Here is a 12,074-nt window from a genome sequence, read left to right as displayed (position 1 = left end):
ATAAGTTACTAAAATTGACAATTTTCGGTTTCCGTGAAATAAATACAGTTTCTGGTACCAAGTTCTTCAGTGTGCAAATAGTCACTTTATAATACTTTGGCTATTTGCACACGGTGCAAATAGCCAAAGTATTATAAAGAGACTATTTGCACCGTGTGCAGCGAGCCTTTTCCTTGTTTAAAATTAAAATTCTCTCGAAACGTTGTAATTTTCGTCAAAACTGATTAGTAGTAAAAGATATTTTTCTCATCTATGACTTTCGTCCATTGTACATGTGACATCTATGAATCTAACGTGCAATTTTTATAGCTTTTCGATAATCGTAAGAGCTTTATCCACTTCAAAAATGGGCTTTTATTTCATTTATTTTCATAAAAAAGAAATCTTTAACAAATGATCCGCGTAGCTTCAGTTTGTATACAATTCTAAGGAGCTTTCTCACAAAAGTTACAACTTTGATAAGTGAAGAGAACTTATTGAAAATGGAAAGTCCAAGTTTCAATGAGAGAGTTAGTTAGTTGTTTACATGATTTGCATCGAAGCTAAGGTGGCCACTCCTCTCAAAATGAGGTGTAACCCGTGCTTTTACTGTTACACTGCCATCTGCAAGCAACAGTTGAATGTTTCTAACATCCTTAAATTAACAATAGATGAGTATACGCAAGTTACGGTATGTTCAAACATTCAAACATTCCTTAATTTCGTTTGATATTTCTGTAAAATCAACATAATTCTATCTGTCGTCTGTCAAATAAAGAAAAATTACTAAGCGACCATTGCCACAGAAAAATCGTTTTTTTTATTACAAATTCAAAGTTCTAAACATAGAGGTAGACTACCTAGGGTTCTAAACTAGAGCTGTGCGAGCCAAAGTTTTTGTTCGAATTCCGGCAGGCTTTGACCAACAAATTTTTGAAGTCAGATTCAAGATGTCCCGAATAATTTAATTTGAGTCTCAGCTCAGCCCAGGAATAATATTTCCATTGACATTAAAATTCTAGTGCAAATATTCAATCGATGACAACTAAAAACGAAAACATGAGCTGTCACAACGCACTTCAAGCATGAGTGGTACTCTAAATAGGGCTCTAAATCTGGACAGTGTATCGAACAAATTTTGACACTGTAAGAAAATTCTGGCAATTTTTTCATATAAAATGGTAAATGGTAAATGGTAAAATACAATGTTCACGGCCAGATAAAACTCGGACGGCCGCATAGCGGCACAGCTCTAGTCTAAACTCAATAGATGGCTGAATATACGCAAATCATAATTTTCAAGGAATAGGTGTGTTTCCGCGAATCAAATAAAATAGCGCGTGATGTGCTCCTTGGTATCTCTGCATACTTGACATTTTCAGGACATAAATAAAATAATTAACTAATCCTCCAGCTCCGTAAATTAGAAAACGAATGGTCGTCATTGTTATGAGTGATCGCTGGGCGACGAACGTAATGAGGACCTCGAGTATAGGCAGCAGAGCCAAAATCACCTGTCAACGAAAATTGGAAAACTTCCCGCAGATTCGTTCAGCGAGGGCTCCACTCATATTTTCTCGCAAAGAAAATCCCCGTGCCGATTTTCATGAGAGTACCTCGTTCTGAAACACTTAACACAAGTATGTTCGGTAAACGTAAACATAGTTCGCCCCATGAATATTTCAGCTGTTTTAATTGATATCTTGTTGTGTTCTCTACCTGGTACACTTGTTTCATATGAGTTATGCATACGAAATAATTCTGTAATGCGATACAACCCTTGGTAACAAAAAAGGGTGTGTAACCAAAATCGACTTGGCAAAAACAATTACGTATACTACGTACAGAGCTTTTGAAGTATGTCATACCAGTGTTGAAGCTTCCTTAATAAATCGGTCAAAATCGCCACACATTGCTGTTGTAAGCTCCGTACGTGTATGTAAACTAGTGCTTCCAATTCCTTTTAAACATAAAACGCTGTGACATTTTTAAATCCGCAGCACTGCGACAATATCTTATAAGAAGCTTAAATTGAACGATTGTCTGAATTTGTCAAAATTTGTTCATCCAATAAGTAATTCCAAATTCATAAACGACCTTTGAACCGATGTGTCGGACAGGACTAAAAAGTTCAAAGTTTGTAAATAATTGGTGAGAATCAAAAGCTCTTTTAAATAATGGAAATGGTCACAGATGGCATATATGGCGATACGAAACTGCTTTACCTTGATTTAGCTAGGGGAACACACATTTCATCCGTTGAGATAAAAGAAATCTCCATGTGCAACCTTTTTTTCGGAATTGTAACTTTTGCGCAATGCTATCTTACAGTGGAAAATGAGAGGAAAGTGATTTGGAAATCGCACCACTACACACCCAATAGCTTCTTTTTTTATGAGAGAGATTGCTTTCATTGTACAAATTCGCACCGGTGTGACTGTCGATAGTCTCGGGAAAAAAAACTTTTTTTAATTTTTCTATAAAAAACAAACTGTACATCGCTATTTTTCGGCTGATTTTATAAACTTTTGTCAGTTTGTAGTGTAATTATAATAATGGCGATTAGTTTTCGGTAATGGTTGATTAGTGAAATGTATAAATTACCAACCGATTGTTTAGATAATATTCACTTCTCTGTATTCTTATCGGCTGGTGGATAAGGGTATCTAATCGAGGGTGGTATAGAGTCTACTCGTATGGTAGTGCGTTTTTTTACATTTGTATGAGTGTGTTCGTTATTCAGCTGACATTTGCGAATATATTTAAGATTTAATAAATCTGTCATCGATTCCGAGGAACCATGTGGATGAATATTCGAGATCAATCATGTTTTTGGTTTGTGTTTTGTTTAGTTTTTTTAGAGATACCAACTATTGTGCCGTGGATGCTGTCAGCCGTTTCAGCTGGAAAATTGGTCTACGCAGATGAATCCATGGATTCGGGTATTAATAAACGAGGTAAGTGAGAAAAATCTCTCAACGTTCATATTATATTATGTGTATACACATCTATGTATGCCGCCCGATGTTTCCATACGTCTATGTGTGTTGTTTTTAGAAAAGCACAAATGTACATTCTCACATACTTAAGAGAGATATATGGCGTCTGCGTGTAAAAAAACAATAACAAATCATAAATATCATTTAAATGAAAAATGTTTTATGTGTGGCATAAAAAACAAATGTAGAAAAACGAGGGTGGTTTTTATACACACATTTTGTGTGTGCATCAAAATGGGATGAAGGTGTTTTAGACATACATTAAGCGATCAATATTCTTGCATTTTTCTCTTAAAAAACACACTCCGTCATAGGTAATCCAAAATGATATGGATTGTATATCCGTGCCGTACCGATTCCATACTCATTGACGTTAAAATTTGTCTTAGATTGTGGTTAAATTGTGTTTTTATTTGACGTCGATTAGTTGATTTTAGATTTTTTACCAGCCTGTTGTTCAAACTGAACGACTCGTTTTCAATTTTTCAAGAAATCAACATAAATTGTTGTTCTAAATTGGCATTTCTTGAAAAATTAAAAACCGTTCAGTCGACAGGTCTGGTAAAAAATCAAAAATGTTCTAATCGACGTCAATAAAATATGTTCCAAGTTATTGTGACCTTTCATTGTTGCATTGGAAATAATTTCGAATGCAATACGAAGAAAATACGAGCGGAGCACAGAATCCACTTATAGATCCATGTACAACAAACTGCTCTATTGAATGGTTGAAGCCAATATTATTATTTCCATCTTTGTATCGGTATCATTCGAGCCAGAAAGAAAATACATTTAGCCATTTGGATGCTCGGATGCTCCTTTTACAATGTAAGAAGAGATGGTAAAGAGAGAGTTTTCATGCGAAAAATTTATTGGTTAAAAAATAGGGGAGCGTTTCACTGAGGGAAATAGACACACGCAATGGTATACGTATAGGTTGAGTCGAGAATAAAAACCGATTTAATGCATAGACGTGTGGAAAACGTGATTTTCTATCGCTACCTCTGATGGATGTAAGTGAAATTTTGAACCATTTCCTAATTCGGACCGTATGTTTTACATTTTCGGTTTTCATCGGAAAATATTCATTTAAGCGGTAATTACGAATGCTTGTTACGTGTCACTGCAAAATATTTCGTTTGTTTCTCGTTTGATATTTAGAATGAAACATTTTTCTAGCACTAACTAGGACTGTCATTCAGCCTCTTAATGCCTATATAGAGATAGTCCACCTTTTTCCGACTAGTTTAGTTTTTACTTCCCCCCAAAAATTCTTACGTTTTACCATCTTATTCTTCATTTTCGTTACATGACGTGACCACATCATTTTCTCGGCTCAACTTATTGTACACAATATATTGTGCATATGCACAACACAGCTCGTTTACACTCCGTGAAAAATTTACGCTGCACGGCATTTATTTGCAGTCCAGTTTTTTTTTGTTTTAACTCGGCTACAAAATCAAATCTGTATGAGGAACTTCTCAAATCGGAGTTAAGAGGAAGTTCAAGGGGTAGCAAATAGAAATGGATGGAAACGTACGACGAGAGATGGACGGAAACACTGTAAAATGATTAACGATTAACGATTATGTCACGTAAGCTATCAATGGCCTAAGCGGAAAAGTGGAGATGTTAAGCCAGCATAGCTTTTATCATCGTTTTTTGCGAGCAGAGGCAAATATCCTATTTTCCAGAATATTTCGATAGTACTTTAGCCATAGGCCATATGAGAACTTCAGTAAGAACTGACCAACTGCAAGTGAACACAAATCTGTTACTTTGTTTGTTTAAAGAATCGCCTTTTGTTATTTAAATATTTCTATAGTTTGAACCTGGGTGAATATCATCAATTTGAAGGTACTTTGCCCAGACAAACTTCCTGTAAGTGTGCAAAGGAAAGTTTGATTGAAGTACAAACACAACAAAAGAAAACCCTCCCTACCTACTTGACACTTATAAGTAAAAAAGCGAATTCTATCGAAATTCATTCCATTTGAACGGAATATTGCATGATGAAACTAAAGCCGGGGCTCCACAAATATTTTTGGCCGACCGGAATTATTTGTAATTGTCTGATGGGAAAGTTGCGTGATAAGAAAATTGAAACATTTTTTGTTCAATAATTAATCATCGTGTAATTTGTTCAAGTGAAATTTATTGCGAAAACGTTGGACTTTGTGGAGAAATTTTGAGATTTGTTCATTGTGTCTTCGTCATTTTTTATGCCGTACTTTTGACATTTTGTTAAAATGCCTTGCAAGGCATGCATACTTGGGCATTGCATACTGAAAACATTTGTTAATAATCTATAAACAGACCATCAATTACTTCAGGTCGAGCATTTACGAAAGCTCCCAGATTTGACTTACAAAACTTTATGCTATACGATGCTTTCGATACGTTTTGAGAGTCGTTTTACTATTATTTATACTTTGAACTCCCAAAGAATTTTCTTAAAGATTTTCATCTTTCTTCGTTAACCTTTCTGTCTAATGTAGCCTCTCTGATATCCATTGCTGGTTGTATGGATTTCCTTAAATGTACACACTTTCCCAATCAGTTGCTACCTGCTTTCGACCAATTACTGACCTATTTTTATTAAAAAAAGTGTGAAAATTTATGGCATAGAAGACGAGTTGACAAAAACACCTCTGTACATGAACTTTAAAGTGGCGGGAAGGGGCCAGTGCCGGTCAATTTTCTGTCTCGAAGAGACTACTCTACAGATGGTAAATAAAAAATTGCTGCAGATATGAATTCGTAAACCTATGGGTATTTTCCCCTCCTGATTATAAATACAGAAAAAAAATTCTAGCACACGTCTGGATCAGAAGATATACCCGGTTTTAAGTTAAATAAGAATTCCATTAGTGTAAAAGAGATACAACAATATTTGTCTCGCTCACACCAGCTGAATTCCCATTTAACTTAAAAAAGGTCTAGCTCCTGATTCAGACGTCCTAGAAATTAATTTTTTCTGGATTTATAATTAGGAATGTCTCACTGGAGAAGACGGCAGCAGTTTCCCGCAAAATGAGTTATAGGCCCTAACAAGCCCCACTGCTTATCCTTGTCGACTAGACTAAAAACAACATTAAACAATGTACACATAAAACGATGGCGCAAACATTTAAAAACGGCAACAACCAACCGCACATCATCGGAATGAAAATTTCAATAAATTTTTCAATAAGAATGTAATATTTGCTTAAACACGACTGTTAAACTGTTAGGTGATGCATAAAAAAAAACTTTTCAGACTATTTGGCTGTTAGCACCAGTCCGAACCACAGAATAACAAAAATAATAATTATCATTATTATCACCTATGGCATAGTGTCTGTGTCTCTTTCGCCAAAAATATGTTCTTTAATAGTTGAGCTAACCAAATAACGATGACGCTCCTGTCATAGATTCTGTATTATGTATGACGTGTAAAGTAGATATATAGAAAGGATATGTATAAATAGCACGAAACACAACCTCTATACAACTACATCCATTTGATGATACATTTTCATGACGTCTAGTGTGATGTTCACAACCCCAACCGGAAAATGTACAAAAGGTACATGAGGAATGAGAGTTCCATTCGGGTGTTTGCAGACGACACACACCATCAACATTTCACCACCTTGATATTCGTAAGTAAAACGGGAGAACACTCACAGATTTTATGGGAATTATGTGACCTTAATTTGATGTTCATTTTACTAAACGCATGTATCACAAAATTTAGATTGGTTGAAATTTTCTTCCGTTGGAAAATATCATATTTTAAAAGGATTCAACATTAAAATGAATGAATTTTACAACAGCAGAATGGATCCGTGTACGATGTTAACTGATCATTATTGTGTTGCCAAATATAGAATTTTGGGCACGCTCTTGTCGTCATCCATTATGAGCTGATTTATATCCATACGAGTAACATACTACACCCCATTCAGAATGTAAAAGGTTTTCACGTATCCCATATACACGCATAGTTAAGGTTGGTGTTGTGTTGTCATTCATAAGGATAATTTTATAGTGTTTTTATATACACATTAAGTTCATCCCTGTGTATATTCATCAAAATACTTTAAAAAAAAAGTTTCAAAGTGCATACGTAATGAAAAAACAGATTTTCCGGATTTTCCATCACTTTTTTTTTATTATACAATAAAACGAGTATTTTTTGTGCTTTGCGGGGAGGGAGTTCTTTTTTTATATTCATAAGTTGTGCCTCTCTATTTTACAGCTCTATAACGTACAACTTGTTATATTATTTCGAAATGAAAAGTTTTCAGTTAAAGTTTAACACAATCGTAAACAAATTTATGGGCGTTTTTGGCAATATGTCAGCAGTTCTGTGATGTTTTATTTATTTATTTATTTTTAAGGTTAAGCTATATTGAAGTTGGCAGGTTTTCCAACTTTTGATTAAACGAAACATTTAAGGTTTTTGTTTATTTACGTTATTCACGTTTTCTGGAAGGCTCATTCTTCGGGTACTACTTGCACAAGTGAATGGAAAGTTCAATTAACAAATTAAATTTTGTTTGAATTAAAATGTTCATTGTTAATGTACAACATTGGATATTGAAATAATCATTTGTATGCAGGATTACGGCAACATTATCTCAACTTAGTTGTAAACAAAAAAAAAGTTTTCGTTAAGTTTTTTTAGAAGCAGTAAAGCGATTTCGATTTACATTTATTCATAGAATTCCGCTGATAAATTTAACTCGTAGATAAACTGCAAAATAAAAACGGGCCTGCAGACCAGGGCCTATTTTGGAGAAGAAATTATGTGGTTACCGAGGAGCAAAGAGCAAAGTTTTGTAGTCAGAGCGAAGCTAGATACTGTTGTATTGCTGGATTAGGTTGGTCGTAAATTATGTGACGTTTTGTATCGCTGAGGAATACAAAACGGATACAGCACACACAGCTTCATCATATTCAGCTGTTCTTAAAAACTACGTTAGTAACATCGTCAGGCACACACACAGACTCGACTAATCATACAACGACGGTCATTTGACAGGTTGCAACAATTAGTATTTAGATGTGATAGCTGAAACCATCGATATAATATAGGGTAGATAAGTAATGCCAAAGCAACTTTATGCGGAAAGATCACATGAATGCATGTGTAACGTAACTTACGTTTTTATAAAGCGCGCGAAATAATGTCATACAAATGTTGTGATTTGTATTTTTTGCGCTTGTATGTGTGCTATATTTCCGAAATTTTGTCCTTCGTCTCTCATTATCTACAGTATATTATACATATAGATGCCTGAAACATTCACGCAATTTTCTTTTCGATTGTTTGTTGATCCTTTTCCATCATGTTTCTTGTTTTTAGACCCAAAAGAAAAATGTTCGAAGATATCTCCGGACATTCAAACGCTATACTCGTTAATGATACATCAAATGAAAGATATTTACAATACCGATCGACAAAAAAAAAAGTTTATAGAAATCGGATGACCGACTCGTGAGTTAGACCCCTTGGTGTGAACGAGGCACAGTTTTTGCTTGTAGGTCGGCGAAATTTGAACATATTTCGTCTGTTTTCGCTTTATTAGATAGGTATTGACCGTACCAATCAGATAAAAAAAAGTTTATGAAATTATGTTCACCGTGAGCTGGGTCTCTTGGAGTGAGCTCTTACCTGGCTACTCGGCCGTACAGTGAACGTGCAGTATTTTGTCAATATCTCGAGTAAATTTTGCCCGAATTTCATGATTTTTTTTTGTTTGAAAGGTAGTAACGAATGTAAAGCGTCACTACTATTTCCGGTCTCCTAACAAAATGGCTGCCGGCGGCCATATTGTATTTTAGTAAAAGTGATATAAAGTGGGAAAAATTGTACTTAGAGAGTGTCTGTTAACAGAGAAGTAATTGGTTATGTGTGTGGGGTGCTTCAGGCATTCCACATATGGTCATCTATATATAACTATATACAGCTATATTGAGCTATATACAGGCATATAGAGCTATATAATAGCATATTCATCTGTGAAATGTTTATTTATAGTAAAATATAGATAAATATAGTGGTATATAGCTGTTTAAATAGGAATTTATGAAGGTTGACTTCGTACGGGGCTGTCTATATTGCCTCCGGCAATTTATTTGTATTTGATTACAAGGCAAAGAGTGGATAATGTAAGTGATTTTAAAGGGCTAATAGCTTTTCAGTAGAGAAGAGTATCAAGTAAGAGATGTACAGAGTCTCACACTAAAGGCTTTTGATACGAATAGGTGTTTCGTACGGGTCGGCGTTAGCTATGTTTTGATTGAATGTTCGTTACACTGCTTTGTAAACTTTTGACATCCGTGCCTTTATAGGAACAAAGTTTCTAAGACATTTCTTATTGGAATCCGACAAGTTTGCAAATAGTGAGACTAAAACTTGTTATTTTCTTTAACTAAAATAAAGGCCCTGAAGATGACCTACATAATTGTTCAAAACAAAAACAAAGATGACAGTTCGGGGGAGAATATGTTTATTTTCTCACCTCTGAAAACAAGATGAGGGGATGAAGACCCCGTTTAATCCCCTGAACTGTCATTAAACGAAATAACAACAAAACATCATTTTCTCATGGTCTTTTGAGTGAAGAAAATAAAAATTCTTTGCAAATATAAAAAGTACTTTCTACCAAGTCTTTACTTTTGAGTTTAAAACACAACCAATTTATTTATTCAACCTACGGTTTCGATCACAATGTGTCCATCTTCAAGAATCATTTCAAACGCAATCAACTAAGTCAATAACTATACTATTTACATTCCAGACAAGTGCTACTAAACACGAGAAATGCAATTTTATCAGCAGTTGCATGCATCATTTTTCACAATAAAAGTGTATCGAAAGTGCGGCATTTTTGCAATTTTCGTTACTGAGGCTAACACACTAATCACTGCAACGCTGCCAACAATATTACCTACTTTATCTAGACTAGACCATGTATGCATACTCTAACGGATATTTGCCATTAACCCGCGTAATTAAATTGGCTTTTTCAATTCGAAAATGAGATAAAACATGAATGGTGCTTTCGAAACTAGATCAAGAAAATAAACACCTACACTTGGGGTGGCTTGTACTAAGCAAAAGAACAAACGGGGTTTTCTTTCGAAGGGGAGGCCGACGGGAATTCATTGGAGTTTTTGGAATTATTAGTACAAATTCTAGGTTCAATTTAGCCTCCTAGTGTAATTTTACATCGCCTTTCCTTTCCTCAAATTACAACATTCGTAGTTTCCTGTTATGAAAGTAGTATAGGACGACGAAGAAAAAATTCTTTGCAATTTAAATAATTATTCTGGTGACTGCTTCACTCCAGCATTATTTACCGTTCCCCAAAACCAACAGCTTTTGTTGGGTGGATTAACTTTCTTCCGAGCATCTTCCTTTGACAGGGTGAAAATATACTTGTATGCTATCCATTCAACTTATTCTTTACATTGTGTTATCATCCCAATTAAATCATAAAATATAGGAAACCCACAGAGAAAACATAATGAAAAGCTTTGGTGGAAGCGTCGAAAAATAGTGAATTTACATTTTATAATAAATTAATAAAAGTGTTCGCTTGAGTTATGTATAAACGAAATATAATGCTGGAATACCAGATACAGAACTCCGATTCTACACTTTTTCGTTGTTATGTAAATTATTTTTTTTTAAAACAATTTCTATCTTTTCGGAATTTTCGGCTCTTTTGTTTTGAATGTCGGTAAATATGCGGTTGTGGTGTATTTATAGAATACTGTGAGTATGTTCCTTGATGATTCTTGTACAGAAATACTTGCCAGAGCTATGTAAATAACTGAGTATAGACACACTGAAACAGCTAGATGGATGTTCGGTGAAGTGTTCACTGTTATGTTCTTCAAGTGTTGAATAACGCATTAGCTCCGTACAGACTTCTGAATACGATGAATTTGGGTCCCACAACAATTCATAAAAAAAAATTCAAGAATTAAGTATAAGGATTGTAAATGAATTTCGTAATTAAAACTGAATTGTTTTTGTTGTATTGAAATGTTTTGTTAGTCGAAATTAACTGTCAAGGAGTTTGTATAGCTGACGGATTTTATAATTGTGTACTTGTTTCTTCGCTATTGGTAAAATATCTATCTGGAAATTAATTTCCACGATACTGAGAAATTTAACGAATTGTGTTTTGATTTTAATTTTATATTTCGGCCATTGTTTCGATGTTTGTAAAACAATTTCCTCTGATTGATGGACAATCGAGCTTTCCTTTTCAAAACTTTTAATTAATTATCATTTTATCCAGAAAAGTTATTTTACAACAGAAATGTGTATTGTGTATTGCATCCAGATCCAGGGACGGACTAACCATGTGGTGAAATCGATTTCGTCTTTAACTTTTTAGTTAAAATTCCTACAGTGTGTTCAAGTTCATCTTTAGAAAACACAATTTTAGATTTATCAGAGTATTAAAAGTCATTGATGTTCCAAGTCAATTAAAAGCTTCATAGTCTTAGCGAATTCAGATTTTCCGCAAAACATCATTGACTGGAAACACTTAATTGACTAGGAATATCGATGATTTTTAAAACTCTTAAAAACCGAGGGGTTTCTCACTTTGATCACGCAAAATTTTAAACAGCGATTAACCGTGATTATTAGGGATAAAAGACTGTTACACATTAAAAAATCACGATTTGTAGCTGACTGGCGATGTTTGACCTTGTTAATCAGTTGTTAATCACGTTAATCACTGCGTTAATCATGTTAATCAAAAGGAGTGAGCCACACTCGTAAAAAACTGTCAAATGAAGGAAGGACATTTATTAATATAATATTGTTGAGTTGTAAATATAATAATATTATTTGGTTTAAATATAGAGTTGAACCTATGCCGGTTTTACATCTAAATTTTAGGGTTAGTAGATTAATAGTTGATTTTATATAATTCAAGTGATTTGTTTATCATGTAGATTGTACGGAAAAATTATTTAAACAAAAACCTTATCTAGTATTTTTATTCTTACATACTAACTTATAAATAGGGACAAAAATTTGGAATATATTAGAAAAAGTTGATTATATTTCGCGTTGGC

Source organism: Bradysia coprophila (genome assembly GCF_014529535.1).
Source record: "Bradysia coprophila strain Holo2 chromosome X unlocalized genomic scaffold, BU_Bcop_v1 contig_173, whole genome shotgun sequence".
NCBI classification, from domain to species: domain Eukaryota; kingdom Metazoa; phylum Arthropoda; class Insecta; order Diptera; family Sciaridae; genus Bradysia; species Bradysia coprophila.
The sequence above is the reverse complement of the archived record's forward strand: the minus strand, read 5'-3'. Positions refer to the sequence as shown.